At 45.4% G+C, this 14,132-nt stretch overlaps 1 protein-coding gene across 6 annotated transcripts in view; it reads left to right on the forward strand.

Moving 5' to 3' along the window:
- LOC108700860 (protein TANC2) overlaps nt 1-14,132 on the forward strand; it is a 180,767-nt gene that overhangs the window by 116,200 nt on the left and 50,435 nt on the right. Inside the window, exon 1 of one of the 6 annotated variants that reach the window (XM_041577261.1) lies at nt 979-1,695. The exons of the other annotated variants lie outside the window; for them this stretch is intronic. The gene's annotated coding sequence lies outside the window, so the exon portion shown is untranslated. Of the gene's footprint in view, nt 1-978; nt 1,696-14,132 lie in introns of those variants that run through there. 6 annotated transcript variants of the gene reach the window in all.

Consider the following 14,132-nt stretch of genomic DNA (forward strand, 5'->3'; position numbering starts at 1 on the left):
TCCTATGGCCAGGCCTTCTTCAGTCCATTATTCTTGCTGTGTCTCCATCATTACTGAGACTAGGCCTTCTTCAGTCCATTGTTCTAGCCAAGTGTCCATCATTACTGAGACCAGCCCTCCTTCAGTCCATTATTCTAGCTGTGCCTCCATCATTACTGAGACCAGGCCTTCTTCAGTCCATTGTTCTAGCCAAGCATCCATCATTACTGAGACCAGGCCTCCTTCAGTCCTTTATTCTAGCTGTGCCTCCATCATTACTGAGACCAGTCCTTCTTCAGTTCATTATTTGTAGCTGTGCCTCCATCATAACTGAGACCAGGCCTTCTTCAGTCCATTATTCTAGCTGTGCCTCCACCATTACTGAGACCAGGTCTTCTTCAGTCCTTTTTTCTAGCTGTGCCTCCACCATTACTGAGACCAGGTCTTCTTCAGTCCATTCTTCTAGCCATGCCTCCATCATTACCGAGACCAGGCCTTCTTCAGTCCATTCTTATAGCCATGCCTCCATCATTACCGAGACCAGGTCTTCTTCAGTCCATTATTCTAGCTGTGCCTCCACCATTCCTGAGAGCAGGCCTTCTTCAGTCCATTATTCTAGCCATGTCTCCACCATTACCGGCTCACCGTTCTTTTGGCTGTGCCCAAGGGATAGTTCTAAGGATCTTCCTCCAACGGATAAAGGACAGTTAGTAATCGGGGTGCACAACTGCATTATTATAGCCATGCCTACTGTATCTGCCAGCCCCCTACTATACTCCCCTTCCATCTTGCATGGATCTTCCCCTGATATTACTCCACTTGGACCCCTTCTTGCCCTTATTCCACTTTTCTAGCTGTAAGCTCAGAGGGCAGTAGTCTTAGGGGTATTCTACAGATCATTGAGTATATATACATTTATATATATTTATTATAGCCATAGAATCCAGGAATGTATACACTGCTAGGAATTGCCATGTCTCCAACTCCCAGCATCCTCAGCCAATCAGCATTGGTTCCCATAACCCTTTGCAGAGCACTGCAGTCAGGGTAGTGGTTCAGCATTGAAGGGGTTAAGGCTCATTCCACTTTGTGCCAGGGGCCGCCAACTGACGCCCTCCTGTAGCCAAGGGGCCACCTGTCGCTGCTTGTCTCCCTCTGCTGATCTCGGTCTCCTTTTCCCATTCCCAGGCCTCTGACTCCCACGTCGCTCATTTACTTCAATTTCCGACTTTCCCGGGATATAAAGCACAAGTGCACCCCGGCTTAGACGGGCTGATTTTAATCTTAATTTTTTTTATTTATATATATATTTTAATTTGTTCCCAGAATCCATGTCACCACTCCATATATGGCGCTGATTTTTTCCTCTTTGGGTTTCCATGACAACAGGAGCACTGCACCATTCATTACCTAAGGACGGAGCTGCATCTCTCGCATCTCTCACTGCTGCTTTTTGCACCATCCCACTCCCCTCCCGTGTGCTTTCCGTCCAAAACGAGGGTGGGGGGAGGAAGGGAAGGCTGGAGCAGAACTGAACGGAGTCCCAGGGAGACGGGAGTAGGTGCTGGAGACCTAGAGCTGGATTTTTCGGCTTAGCATTCCCAGTCTCTGTGGCCAGTGAGAGGGGTGAGCCGGGACCTGTGCGTGGGAACCTCATCGCTGGGACCCCACGAAAGTGCCACCGACTGTTGCGCAAGAGCCGTTCCTGCTGTGGATGTAAGTAACCTGGCTAGGTCCAGTCTGAACCCCAAAACCATTGGCTCTTGGGGTGGTTTAATTGTTGCTGGCAGTGACATAGTTAATCGCTATTGCAAACTTTCAGCCAGCATCTTAAGAGTCAACTCACGGGAGAATGGGTTAACCGTTTCACTTTTATGCCGCTGTTATATAATGGAGCTGATTATTGTATCATTGAGTGATCGTTGTGGTTCCCATGGAGCTGAATGCACCGAGGAACCCCAACTTGTGTTGAGAGATACGTGGGGTGGGGGTGGGGTACCTCCAAATCTCCACTGACACTTGTAGAATGCCTCGTCATGTCGGATCCTGGGACCAGGGATGTGACGGTTGCGGCCTTTATGCTTGAGCTGAATGGTAACAGGGCATGCTGGGAACTGTAGTGCACCTGGGAGACATAGACTTGTTTCTGGGAATTCATTATGAAAAAAATGCCAGGGACAGGCTGCTGGGGACTTTGTTTATAGTTCAACGCTCTGCAATGTATTTCACTGCCGCTAAGGAATTTAAACCATGTAAACATGTATTGTTGGTGGCGCTGCAGGCTGCAATGTACTTCCAAGCCGCCATCACTTCCCATTGGGAATTATCATACGTGGCCTGGATTGTTCTTAATGTGCTAAAATTGCATCGTCTTTACCCGTCTGACACTGCTGGGCATGGCCTAGTACAGTTACCCCTGTCATGTGACCACAGAGCTCTGGTTTGTCCAGGTCGTGTGGCAAACCCCTGGGTGACAGGTGCGCTTAACGGATCGGCATCTGCACCCGTGGGTGCTCCTTCGTGTCTATTAATCAGCTGGTGCTACTACATTGTTTCAGGAGTAGGAGCCAGCAGTGCAGGGACTATAAACAGACAGCAAACTCATTTACAAATCACTGAACACATTGAAAAGTTGCTTGGAATTACGTTTTTTTTGGAAGGAGCGCGGGAGCTTCCATACTGCTTACTGTGCCAGGGACAAATAACATTTTGTCTATCCAACCTTCATCCTTAGCAACCAGTTTTATTCACATCAGTTTTCTATAGCCACTGTTGGTGATTATTATTCATTAATGCTCCTTGGGTGGATTGGTAGCCTTAATTAGATATTGACTGGCTAAAGATCAGCAGGGAGGTCTCACAGAGCCAAAGGCTAGCACATGAGCGAATGGCTCCCAGTAGCCCGTGACCTGTCCCTGTTGGAGGTTGATCTGCTAGCCCAGGCTCATCTCCCCTTAACTGATATACACCACACTGACGCACCACCCACCACTTTCTGCAGGGAGACCTGTGCAAATTACAGGCCGCGGCAAACATATGCCACTACCTGCTGCCTGAGTTCAGTCACTGCCCCTTGTACCTGCTGATTGCTACAGCCTCCCTCCTCTTCTGCTCTTGTTTTCCTTCTATTGCACAAGTGCAGCTTCTCCTTTAATTGTGTCCTATTGGCATAGCATTAGTTATACCCATAAAGTCTGTCATATCTCTCTCTCTCTCTCTCTCTCTCTCTCTCTATCTCTCTCTCTCTCTTTCTCGCTCTCTCTATTTATCTCTTTCTCGCTCTATCTATCTATCTATCTCTGTATCTATCTATCTATCTCTCTATCATCTATCTATCTATCTATCTGTCTATCATGTATCTATCTATCTATCTATCTATCTATCTATCTATCTATCTATCTATCTATCTATCTATCATCTATCTATCTATCATCTATCTATCTATCTATCTATCGTTATCTTTTTCTCTCTCACTTTCTATTTTCTATCTATTCTCTCTCTCTCTCTATTCTCTCTCTCTCTCTCTCTATCTATCTGTCTATCTCTGTATCTATCTATCTATCTATCTATCTCTGTATCTATCTATCTATCTATCTATCTATCTATCTATCTATCTATCTATCTATCATGTATCTATCTATCTATCTATCTATCTATCTATCTATCTATCTATCTATCTATCTATCTATCTATCATGTATCTATCTATCTATCTATCTATCTATCTATCTATCTCTCTATCTCTCTATCTATCTATCTATCTATCTATCTATCTATCTATCTATCTATCTATCTATCTATCATCTATCTATCATCTATCTATCTATCTATCTATCTCTGTATCTATCTATCTATCTATCATCTATCTATTTATCTGTCTGTCTGTCTGTCTGTCTGTCTGTCTGTCTGTCTGTCTGTCTGTCTGTCTGTCTGTCTGTCTGTCTGTCTGTCTATCTATCTGTGTTCCTACTTGTCCGTATCTTCTATCTCTTCCCTGTCGGCTCTCATTTGATGGAAAATTCTCTCTCTTTCTACTGTAGCACAATGTGCTTATCATCTCTGGATTGGAAATGCAGTTCTATTGAGCCTGCCCCCCCCCCCCCCGGACAAATAACCCCCTTATCTCACTGCTTGTCTTCTGTTTGCTGCACAATTGTGTATAAATACTTCAGGCATATCGATATATAGATAGATATACACATTTATATTCCTCTGATGCTGCTTCCCGTGTGTGTGCGCCTGTACCAGTGCCTGCGGATTTGCACAATTTATATTAAAGTGAGTTTTATGTTATTACAAGGTATATATGTAGTTATATATTTGTGATTCTGATTCTTAAAACAATGTAGTTCTCCCCAGGTGTGGGACATTGTATCAGGAGTCAGAACTAGTTGTGCAGAGGAAATTAAGAGTTCGACAGGTACTGCTTTCTGTAGCCGTTCATTTACATTTAACTTTATAACCACTGAGAATATTTAACCTATGTTGGAAAGTAGCTTTAACTTACATGATTTGGGGTGGCAATCCCATTTTAGACTCACTACTTCCTAAGAAATGTCAGAACTGTTTTTAGTACAGAGGAATACATATACTGCCATAGTTTTATGGGATCTCTCTGTACAGACTATGAGCAAACTTAGGGGACTGTTCCTGCTGAATTGTGCTTAGTACAGGGGAATACCTATACTGCCATAGTTTTATGGGATCTCTCTGTACAGACTATGAGCAAACTAAGGGGCTGTTCCTGCTGAATTGTGCTTAGTACAGGGGAATACCTATACTGCCATAGTTTTATGGGATCTCTCTGTACAGACTATGAGCAAACTTAGGGGACTGTTCCTGCTGAATTGTGCTTAGTACAGGGGAATACCTATACTGCCATAGTTTTATGGGATCTCTCTGTACAGACTATGAGCAAACTTAGGGGACTGTTCCTGCTGAATTGTGCTTAGTACAGGGGAATACCTATACTGCCATAGTTTTATGGGATCTCTCTGTACAGACTATGAGCAAACTAAGGGGCTGTTCCTGCTGAATTGTGCTTAGTACAGGGGAATACCTATACTGCCATAGTTTTATGGGATCTCTCTGTACAGACTATGAGCAAACTTAGGGGACTGTTCCTGCTGAATTGTGCTTAGTACAGGGGAATACCTATACTGCCATAGTTTTATGGGATCTCTCTGTACAGACTATGAGCAAACTTAGGGGACTGTTCCTGCTGAATTGTGCTTAGTACAGGGAATACCTATACTGCCATAGTTTTAAGGGATCTCTCTGTACAGACTATGAGCAAACTTAGGGGACTGTTCCTGCTGAATTGTGCTTAGTACAGGGAATACCTATACTGCCATAGTTTTATGGGATCTCTCTGTACAGACTATGAGCAAACTTAGTGGACTGTTCCTGCTGAATTGTGCTTAGTACAGGGGAATACCTATACTGCCATAGTTTTATAGGATCTCTCTGTACAGACTATGAGCAAACTTAGGGGACTGTTCCTGCTGAATTGTGCTTAGTACAGGGAATACCTATGCTGCCATAGTTTTATGGGATCTCTCTGTACAGACAATGAGAAAACTTAGGGGACTGTTCCTGCTGAATTGTGCTTAGTACAGGGGAATATCTATACTGCCATAGTTTTATAGGATCTCTCTGTACAGACTATGAGCAAACTTAGGGACTGTTCCTGCTGAATTGTGCTTAGTACAGGGAATACCTATGCTGCCATAGTTTTATGGGATCTCTCTGTACAGACTATAAGCAAACTTAGGGACTGTTCCTGCTGAATTGTGCTTAGTACAGGGGAATACCTATGATTCCATAGTTTTATGGGATCTCTCTGTACAGTCTGTTCCCAGCGCCGGATATGCCTGGGCGGGCGCCCCTAGGCCGTGCGGTCCTAGCGCCCACCCACACTACCTCATGAAGGCGCAAGAGCACTGGCGTGCAAGCGCTAGAGCACTGGGGGGCAGCGTGTCCCCAGTGCCGTCCCTGAAAAATATGCTGCCCTAGGCCCGGGCCTATGTGGCTTCGCCACAAATCTGGGCCTGACTGTTCCTGCTAAATCAGGGGGCCCAGTTTTTAGTCCGTTTGTCAGATGGACCCTGCCAACAATGAATAGAATGGTGCTCTAATGAACAATAAATGCCTGGTGCACATATGGTCACACCCAAGATCCACCAGGCCATGCCCCCTTATGCCAAACACCATGCCCACAATCTTCCCAAACTCCACCGACTGGCCTGCAAGCCATGCCCCCTTTGCAGCCCCAAATAGCACTTTCAAACCTCTTTGGGGTCCTTTACTAAAGTATCATGGAGGGATACTTCTCATTCATATGCCATGAAACTTGTTCTTCTTGTGAGTCCTTGCCTTCACGCTTTCCACCAAGATCTCTTTCTAAAGGTTCTATGTCAATAGCCAGTTGTTTTGCAAGCGGTTACATGAAGTTGGCATGTTAGTATGTAACACATGTTCATGAATGGCTTCAGGTACAGGTTTCTCGCTGATTGGGACCAGTCTCATCTGAGTTGAGGTGGAGGTTGGGTAGAAACTATGTGAGATTAACAAGGACTTCATGAGGTTTGTTGGACAGATAAAAGACTAGATTAACAGTTCTTCAGCCCAGGAATTAATCTTTCCATCTTTATTAAAATACTCTATAAAGAAACAAAACGTGATTGAAGCATAGAAGTGGGAAACAGACAGGTGGTCTTGAAAGCAGATACATGGCACAAGCTGGGATTATCCTCTCCTGGGAGGTGAAAGGCAGTTCGTAATCGGATTTGAAGTGATGAATCCATTTTTAATACCATGACAGGTAGGGTAAAGTCTTAATTGGTTCAAATGATCATATTTGTGTTATGTGCACACGCCGGGAAAATGGCACTTGTATAGGAAAAGAAGGATTACCCGCAGGGCAGCCAGTAGAGCAGTAGACATTATTTTAGACATCTTGAGGCTTGGTTGTTGCCCTTTGAGTGTTCTAGACAAAGAATAGGGTCAACAACTTGAGACAGGCGCCTGTTGAATTTCACTCAATGTGGTTTCTCTTGAGAGAAGAACTTGGTTCATTTGGGAACCGGAGCCATGGTGGCACTAGGATGCCTGGAAGCCCGTCACCTTATTAACATGCAGTAGGATCCATGGCTTCAGCAGGTGTCTGCAACATTCCATCTCTCTGGGTTTCTTGATAGACCAGTCAGGGGTGAGATGCCTCTCGTCTGTCTACAGTTAATTCTTGGTATGACCGGCATCCCCGTGTGCCCTCAGCTGACTCGCTTTACAAATGACAGTGACAAAGTCCATGTTCTGTACATGATGGGTGACAAGGATCATTACACAGCAGCAATGACTCAATCTCCCTCCATTCATCCCGTTTGCTGGGACCACGGAAGCAGAACTGGGGGCCGCCTTGTTTTGTCAGTGTCTGGCAGAGATAGCGCTCATGCTTCAGCTGGATGTTCCTCTTTAGTAAGAGGCGGCCAGATCAAATTGTGGGCTGTGGAGAGGCAGCTATTAGAATATTCTTGCCTGATGGTGCTGGGAGTAACAGACTTGTGTTGGAAGAACTGCTCACTCTCTCTCAGGGAAGGGGGGTCCTTGTCCTTTTTTGACCTTTCCATAACAACTGGCAGTGGTTTGACAATGAAAGCCCTCTCCTTCTTAGCAGCTTGGTACTGGAACCTTGCCATGTTGCCTCTTAGACCTCCAACAGCTGCCGTGTGACTGTTCTCCACAGTCTGAGCTTATCCGTGTTGCCCGGCTGTGATCACACCCCTGCCAAAGCCAACTTTGAGCAGATACTGAACCCTTTCACAGGTACATGCTGCAGGAACCGTGCCGACATGCAAAATGTTCCGTTTTTGGATCATCCAATGTAAATGTGGACTTGAATTTATCGTGCCTGGTGTTTTCTTGGGGACCCAGCATTCATGTGGTCTGGGGAATTATATGTGGAATAGTAGGTAGGAATTTATCTTTAATAGGCCCCCTCAAGCATAAAAATCACTATGTTTAGGGGATCCAAGGGCACCTGTATGGCATTCAGGACAAAATGGTCAGCTTTCCTCAGATGCATGACCAAGTTGGGTTGCCATGCCGTGTTGGTGTCAACACCAATCATTGGGTTTATTGACCATCTTACCAGTTGTGTTAAGTTGTGTTAAGGACAACCTCCAAGACTTATCTTGACAAACTAGACGTGAATCGTAGCTTAAACCTAGCCAAGCAAGGGTCAGTTTTGAGCAGCACTAAAAGTTTCTGATCTTCTCCATAGCAAGGGCAGGTGGCATCTCCGAAATGACTTTGGAGGTTGTATAACTCAAGAGCCACCTGGTACCATGGCTACAAAGACAAAGGAAGGCATCTACCAATGTGTAATCCCCCTGCCAGCCTGAACCAACATTTTTAGCACAAAGTTCTAATTCAGAGGAGCTTTAATTGATGGACCTGTCAGAACAGTTCTATTTCTAGCCTGGTTCCTCCGCTGGAATGTGTCCTATTGAGTATAATGCTTGAAGGTTTAGAACTCCCTGGTGCTTTGGGGAGTATCTGACGGTGATAGCAGGGTTGCGGTGAATCCTCAATTTGCTTTGGATTCCTCAATCTTCCTGAATGGGAACCCTGCTAGAGGTTTTGATATTTGGTTGTATCCAATAATGCGGTATATAGGAGCCCCCCGAGACGATACTCCATATAAACATTCTGTTGGGGGCTTATTATTGGCAAAATAATGTTTCTGCTTCAGTGACACTAATTATAAAATGAAGATGAGCAGTGGAAGTGTCTATGATGGGAATTCAGTGGTGACCTTATCTACTATCATCCTGCTTCGGGTTCAATGCTTTACTGACGTCTCTACCCAGAATGCACAGCGTGCACGGTTTCTTTGATGAGGCCGCTACCTACCCCCACAGCCGAGCGCACAATGCAGAAGTCATTCTTGTGACTCCGACGCTCTCGCACGCCCACTCCCTCCCCCTGCACAGGCTGCTCACATCAAAAGTGCCTCTTTTATGGCTTCATTATCATCCCCTATGTGCTCCTCTTTGTCGCTGTTTTTTTTTTTGGTTATAGGATGTTTCTACGTTGTTATGGAGAGGGAGGTTGCTCTTCTGAGGTCAAGGGGTGTCATCTGCCCCCTCCTCTTTTTTTGTTTAATGGGTCATAAATGAAATTGGGATTCTTGTTCTCCTTTGTGTTGCATGATCTATAGTCAGAAGGCTTTGGGGTTTGATGGCATCTAACTGCACCATTCAACGTATTGCCAGAAACAGAAAGGGAAGATAAATCCGTGGGGGGGGGGGGGCCGTTTGCCCTCCTATTGTGATGATCAACTGTACTAACAGCAGGTGGGATTTGTCTCCTAAACCCTCTGCATAATCACTGTAACATCTCCTCTTATCTCTCCTTGACCTGAGTCTCTCCTCCTTGTATCTAAATCTTGCCCAATAAATACCATACCATAAATGTTCTCCTTGATGTAGATGTAGTCCTTAATGTAGTTTTGTGCCTATTATTCCTCCTCTGTCTGGTGTACCTATTGATGCCACCTGCTGTGGAAGGCTGTGGCAACTGCCAGGTTCATGATGATGATGGTGGTGGTGGTTCCAGGGTTCCCCTCACCATTCATCTGATGAGGCAGGAGGAGGTGCAGGAGCACGTTGGGTGTGTCCTTAAAATAAATTTACATTTGTACGCGGGTGTAGTAGCCCCCATGGTAGTTACACCCTCGACTCCTGGGGTGTAGATAGTCTTACTGGCTCCATTGGGTTTCTTCTGGGACAACAAAGTAGAACCTGTTGGCAGACAATAGGGCCCCTGACTGTATTGGGTTTGTTGAGTTCAGACAGACAGTGCTTTGCTGTGGGCAGGGAGAGCAGTGTGTAAGTAACAGTAAGGGGTATTACCGCATTATTAATTGTGGTGAGCATCTTTAAAAATAAATCTCCCTGATCGTTACCGTAAGTGCGGTATTATTGGGAGGGTCGTGCCTGCAGAAGCAGGAGAACAAGTGGAATCAGCCTTATTTCTGGGAAGTGCCCTTGGGGGTGTTGGTGCATTCATCATTTTCCATGGCATCTTTTTCTCCTTGGAAGGAAGGGGGGCACCTTGACTAACCCGATGCAGAGACACTTAACTCCTGAGGCCGTATCAGTACCTTCCTGGTTTAGATCTTGGCAGCTAGATTGATGGCTCTGCTTTTGAAACTTCCCTAATGCACTCGGAGTTGTACGTATGGTCCCCTCGTGCACGTCACCCTGATTAATGGCTTCTCCGTCAACGAAGGATGGGATGTGAGGATCTTAGAGATTGGCAGAACCCATTAACTGAGAACAACATTGATTTGCTCTATGAGCTTTAACCCCAGTAGCTTGTGGGCCACGTGTTCTCGCGGCAGGAGGAGGCACAAGGCTTGCAGATGCTTTCGGGGTATACGGCAGATCTGTGCAAGTGGGGTCTGGTCATGGGGTCCTGTGAGTCTTCATCACTGTCCATTAAATTAAAGATATTTTGTCACGGGTGGGCCCCCTGAACTACAAACCCCTCAAGGCCTACATCTGTTGAGGGATGATGATGATGGAAGGTGTAGAGGAAAAGGTCCTGTCCATCTGTCACTTTAAGTTCCAAGCCAAAAATCCTGCACATTCTCACCAACATCAATAGCAGCCCCTGCTTTTGGGTAGTGGGTTTCTGCCTCCATTTAAGGGGCTGCCTTGAAATAGGTCTTTCTAAACCTACCTGTTTAGATCAAGCCAGGGCATGAACATAGGTCTATTGGTAAATATGGCTGCTATGGCTTCTGATTGGTCACTCCTCTTATTCCTTAGTTAGTTTTACACTACTGATATCATGTTTTTCCCCTGAGCAGTGCTGGAGCTTCTACTCTGGCCAACCAGCTATCGCTCACACAGGTGGCGTCACCAGATGCTTCTCTACATAGTCCTTGAACTCTCTTATTTACCTTCTTACTGTAAAAGCTAAACCAGAGAAGGTGAGTATTATACAGAGTAGCATCTGGAGGCGCCACTTGAGTCAGATTAGTTTTCAACTGAGCTCAGCTCTGCTGGGGAAGAAGCATGATGCAGGCAATATAAAACTGCTAATGTCATGAAAGTGCAAAATTAATTCAAACCGCACAAGTACTCATAAGAACAGTGTCAAATACATGTTTTGGAGGGTGTAGATTCCGTTTAATGGATATTTTTGTCACCCGTGTTATCACACTGTCATCTGAAGCTGTCATCAGGCTGAGGAGGTGCCCTAAAATAGATATGAATAGACCGATCAAGTTACTCATAGAAAATTCTAAGTATAATGGGGAGCATCACCTGCAGCACAAGAGATATAATTATTCCTTCCCGCAGCACCATATTAGCCGTCTTTGTCTCTCCGTGACGTACCCCGTGCTTAATTAGATATATTATAGCCATACCATTGATTTACCAAGCAGGTTCCCTCCCGCCATAGAATTGCTGATCAAACAAGCCAATAGGTGCGAGTGCAGGTGATCCGGTGTATGGCGTCTGGTTTTCTGGGCAAAAAGTCACTCGAATGGCGCTCGCAGGTATATGCCAGGACGATTGGATGAGCTCCATGTTGCTTTATGGTTCATCAGTGATGCAGGGGGTGTCGGATCTGCTCGTTTAGGTGTGGACTGTGGCCCCTTACTCTGGGGCCCACAAGGAGATTATTCAGTGTTCCAGCAGGCCATTCCCACCCTGGGTGAGGGATGTTTCTTGTTGTGGCTCTACATGGGTTTATCGCAATTTCTTTCTGTTAAAGGAGACCTATAGGATAAACTGAAAAACCCTAATTTTGTAGGTAATTATGTATAATATATGGTGTTTGTTTTAGTAAACACTAGAATTATATTTAAAAATGGCCCCTTTATTGGAGCTCCCTATAGATGTTCTCTGGTCCCTGTCTGTGTTTCAAATGAGGGGTGGGCGTGTCCTAACGGTCCCTGCCAGAAGCACAGTAGGAGGGGGACAGCCAATCACAACCCTGCAGTCACACAAGCACAGACAGGCTTCAGTTCCCTATCGGGTCCTGCTTTCTGCTGATTGGTTCCTGTCCTACAGTGCAGTGAGCTGAGAGCCTGGGAATTCAGGGAGCAGGAAGTGGAAGAGAAGGGAGGGATTATTAAGGTTTTTGCAGAAATATTCATTAAATCGGCTCGAAACCCTTCTTTTTTAAGCACAATTCCTCTAAATCTAAATGAGTATAACGCACTGGTACATTCTTATTTTTTACATAATAAACTTTTGAGTCCTGAAACATTGAGGCAGAAGACAGATCTTCTGTAGGTCTTTGCAGCTTCAGTTCAGTTCCAGGAGTCGGACACAGCCCGAACAACCCAAACAGTAGTGATGTACAATGGGGAATTTCGACACCTGCCCTAACCTGAACTTTATCAACCTGAGCCTCACCCAACCCCGTTATACCACCAACCTACCTCTTGTGAGAACGTCACAAGGGCAAACACCAACCCAATGCCCTTGGTGGATGCACTTGATTCAGCTGGAACCCCTTTGTATTACTACCAGGCAGATACTGATTGTAGTAACAATGACAATGTAGCATGGTGTGTAAGTGTGCATTGCTGGTAATGCTATGGGAGTATATAGTTCCGCCGTTACACATTATAGGAGGCGTCTATAGCTTTGCCACCCCTGTTTGGCGTGTGATGTTCCACTTCTTGGAAGAATCAGTAACTTTGCTATTGGATTTGACTCCTCCAGAAGAATTTCTAGTGACCCAGGGGGTTAAACTGATCTCTTCTTCTCTATTGCAAACCTGCCGAGCCGTAAATTGTTCTCATAAAAGCTTCAGGCATCCCCAGTGCGTTTCTCAATCTGATTCTCAGCTCCATCATTTGGGCTCTATTAGTTGTTTCACCATCCTGGCAGCCATCTGTGATGCGGCATGAAGATTCGCTCTCACTCCCACACTTCCGGGACCTGCTGAAATCCTGTTATGTGCCTGGTGCTGAGATGGGCATTAGCAGCTTTATCGCACAGAATCTCTCAATATCTTCACCTCTCTGTGCCATGGTTATTTATACAGACATTTAGGGTTATTCATTTAGAAAGCAAAATCTCACTGCTGCCAGGATTCATTCATTCTTTGCTTGGCCAGCGGAGATGGGCAGTTACTGTGTGTTCTACTACTGCACAAATGGCCAAGCACTGGTTACTGACCAGCACATACTGAGGACCTGTGTGGCCTATAGTAGCAATGCAATAGTCTCTGGGAAGGGAGTGTGACTGTGGGATATCAGGTATAGTAGGGAGAGATGGTGCCTATAGTAACAGTGTATAATAGTCTCTGGGAAGGGAGTGTGACTGTGGGATAGCAGGTATAGTAGTGAGAGATGGTGTCTATAGTAACAGTGGATAATAGTCTCTGGGAAGGGAGTGTGACTGTGGGATAGCAGGTATAGTAGGGAGAGATGGTGCCTATAGTAACAGTGGATAATAGTCTCTGGGAAGGGAGTGTGACTGTGGGATAGCAGGTATAGTAAGGAGAGATGGTGCCTATAGTAACAGTGGATAATAGTCTCTGGGAAGGGAGTGTGACTGTGGGATAGCAGGTATAGTAAGGAGAGATGGTGCCTATAGTAACAGTGTATAATAGTCTCTGGGAAGGGAGTGTGACTGTGGGATAGCAGGTATAGTAGTGAGAGATGGTGTCTATAGTAACAGTGGATAATAGTCTCTGGGAAGGGAGTGTGACTGTGGGATAGCAGGTATAGTAGGGAGAGATGGTGCCTATAGTAACAGTGGGATAATAGTCTCTGGGAAGGGAGTGTGACTGTGGGATAGCAGGTATAGTAGGGAGAGATGGTGCCTATAGTAACAGTTGGATAATAGTCTCTGGGAAGGGAGTGTGACTGTGGGATAGCAGGTATAGTAGGGAGAGATGGTGCCTATAGTAACAGTGGATAATAGTCTCTGGGAAGGGAGCGTGACTGTGGGATAGCAGGTATAGTAGGGAGAGATGGTGCCTATAGTAACAGTGGGATAATAGTCTGTGGGAAGGGAGTGTGACTGTAGGATAGCAGGTATATGTAGGGAGAGATGGTCCCTATAGTAACAGTGGATAATAGTCTCTGGGAAGGGAGTGTGACTGTGGATAGCAGGTATA

This window comes from Xenopus laevis, chromosome 9_10L (assembly GCF_017654675.1).
Source record: "Xenopus laevis strain J_2021 chromosome 9_10L, Xenopus_laevis_v10.1, whole genome shotgun sequence".
In the NCBI taxonomy this organism is placed as follows: Eukaryota; Metazoa; Chordata; class Amphibia; order Anura; family Pipidae; genus Xenopus; species Xenopus laevis.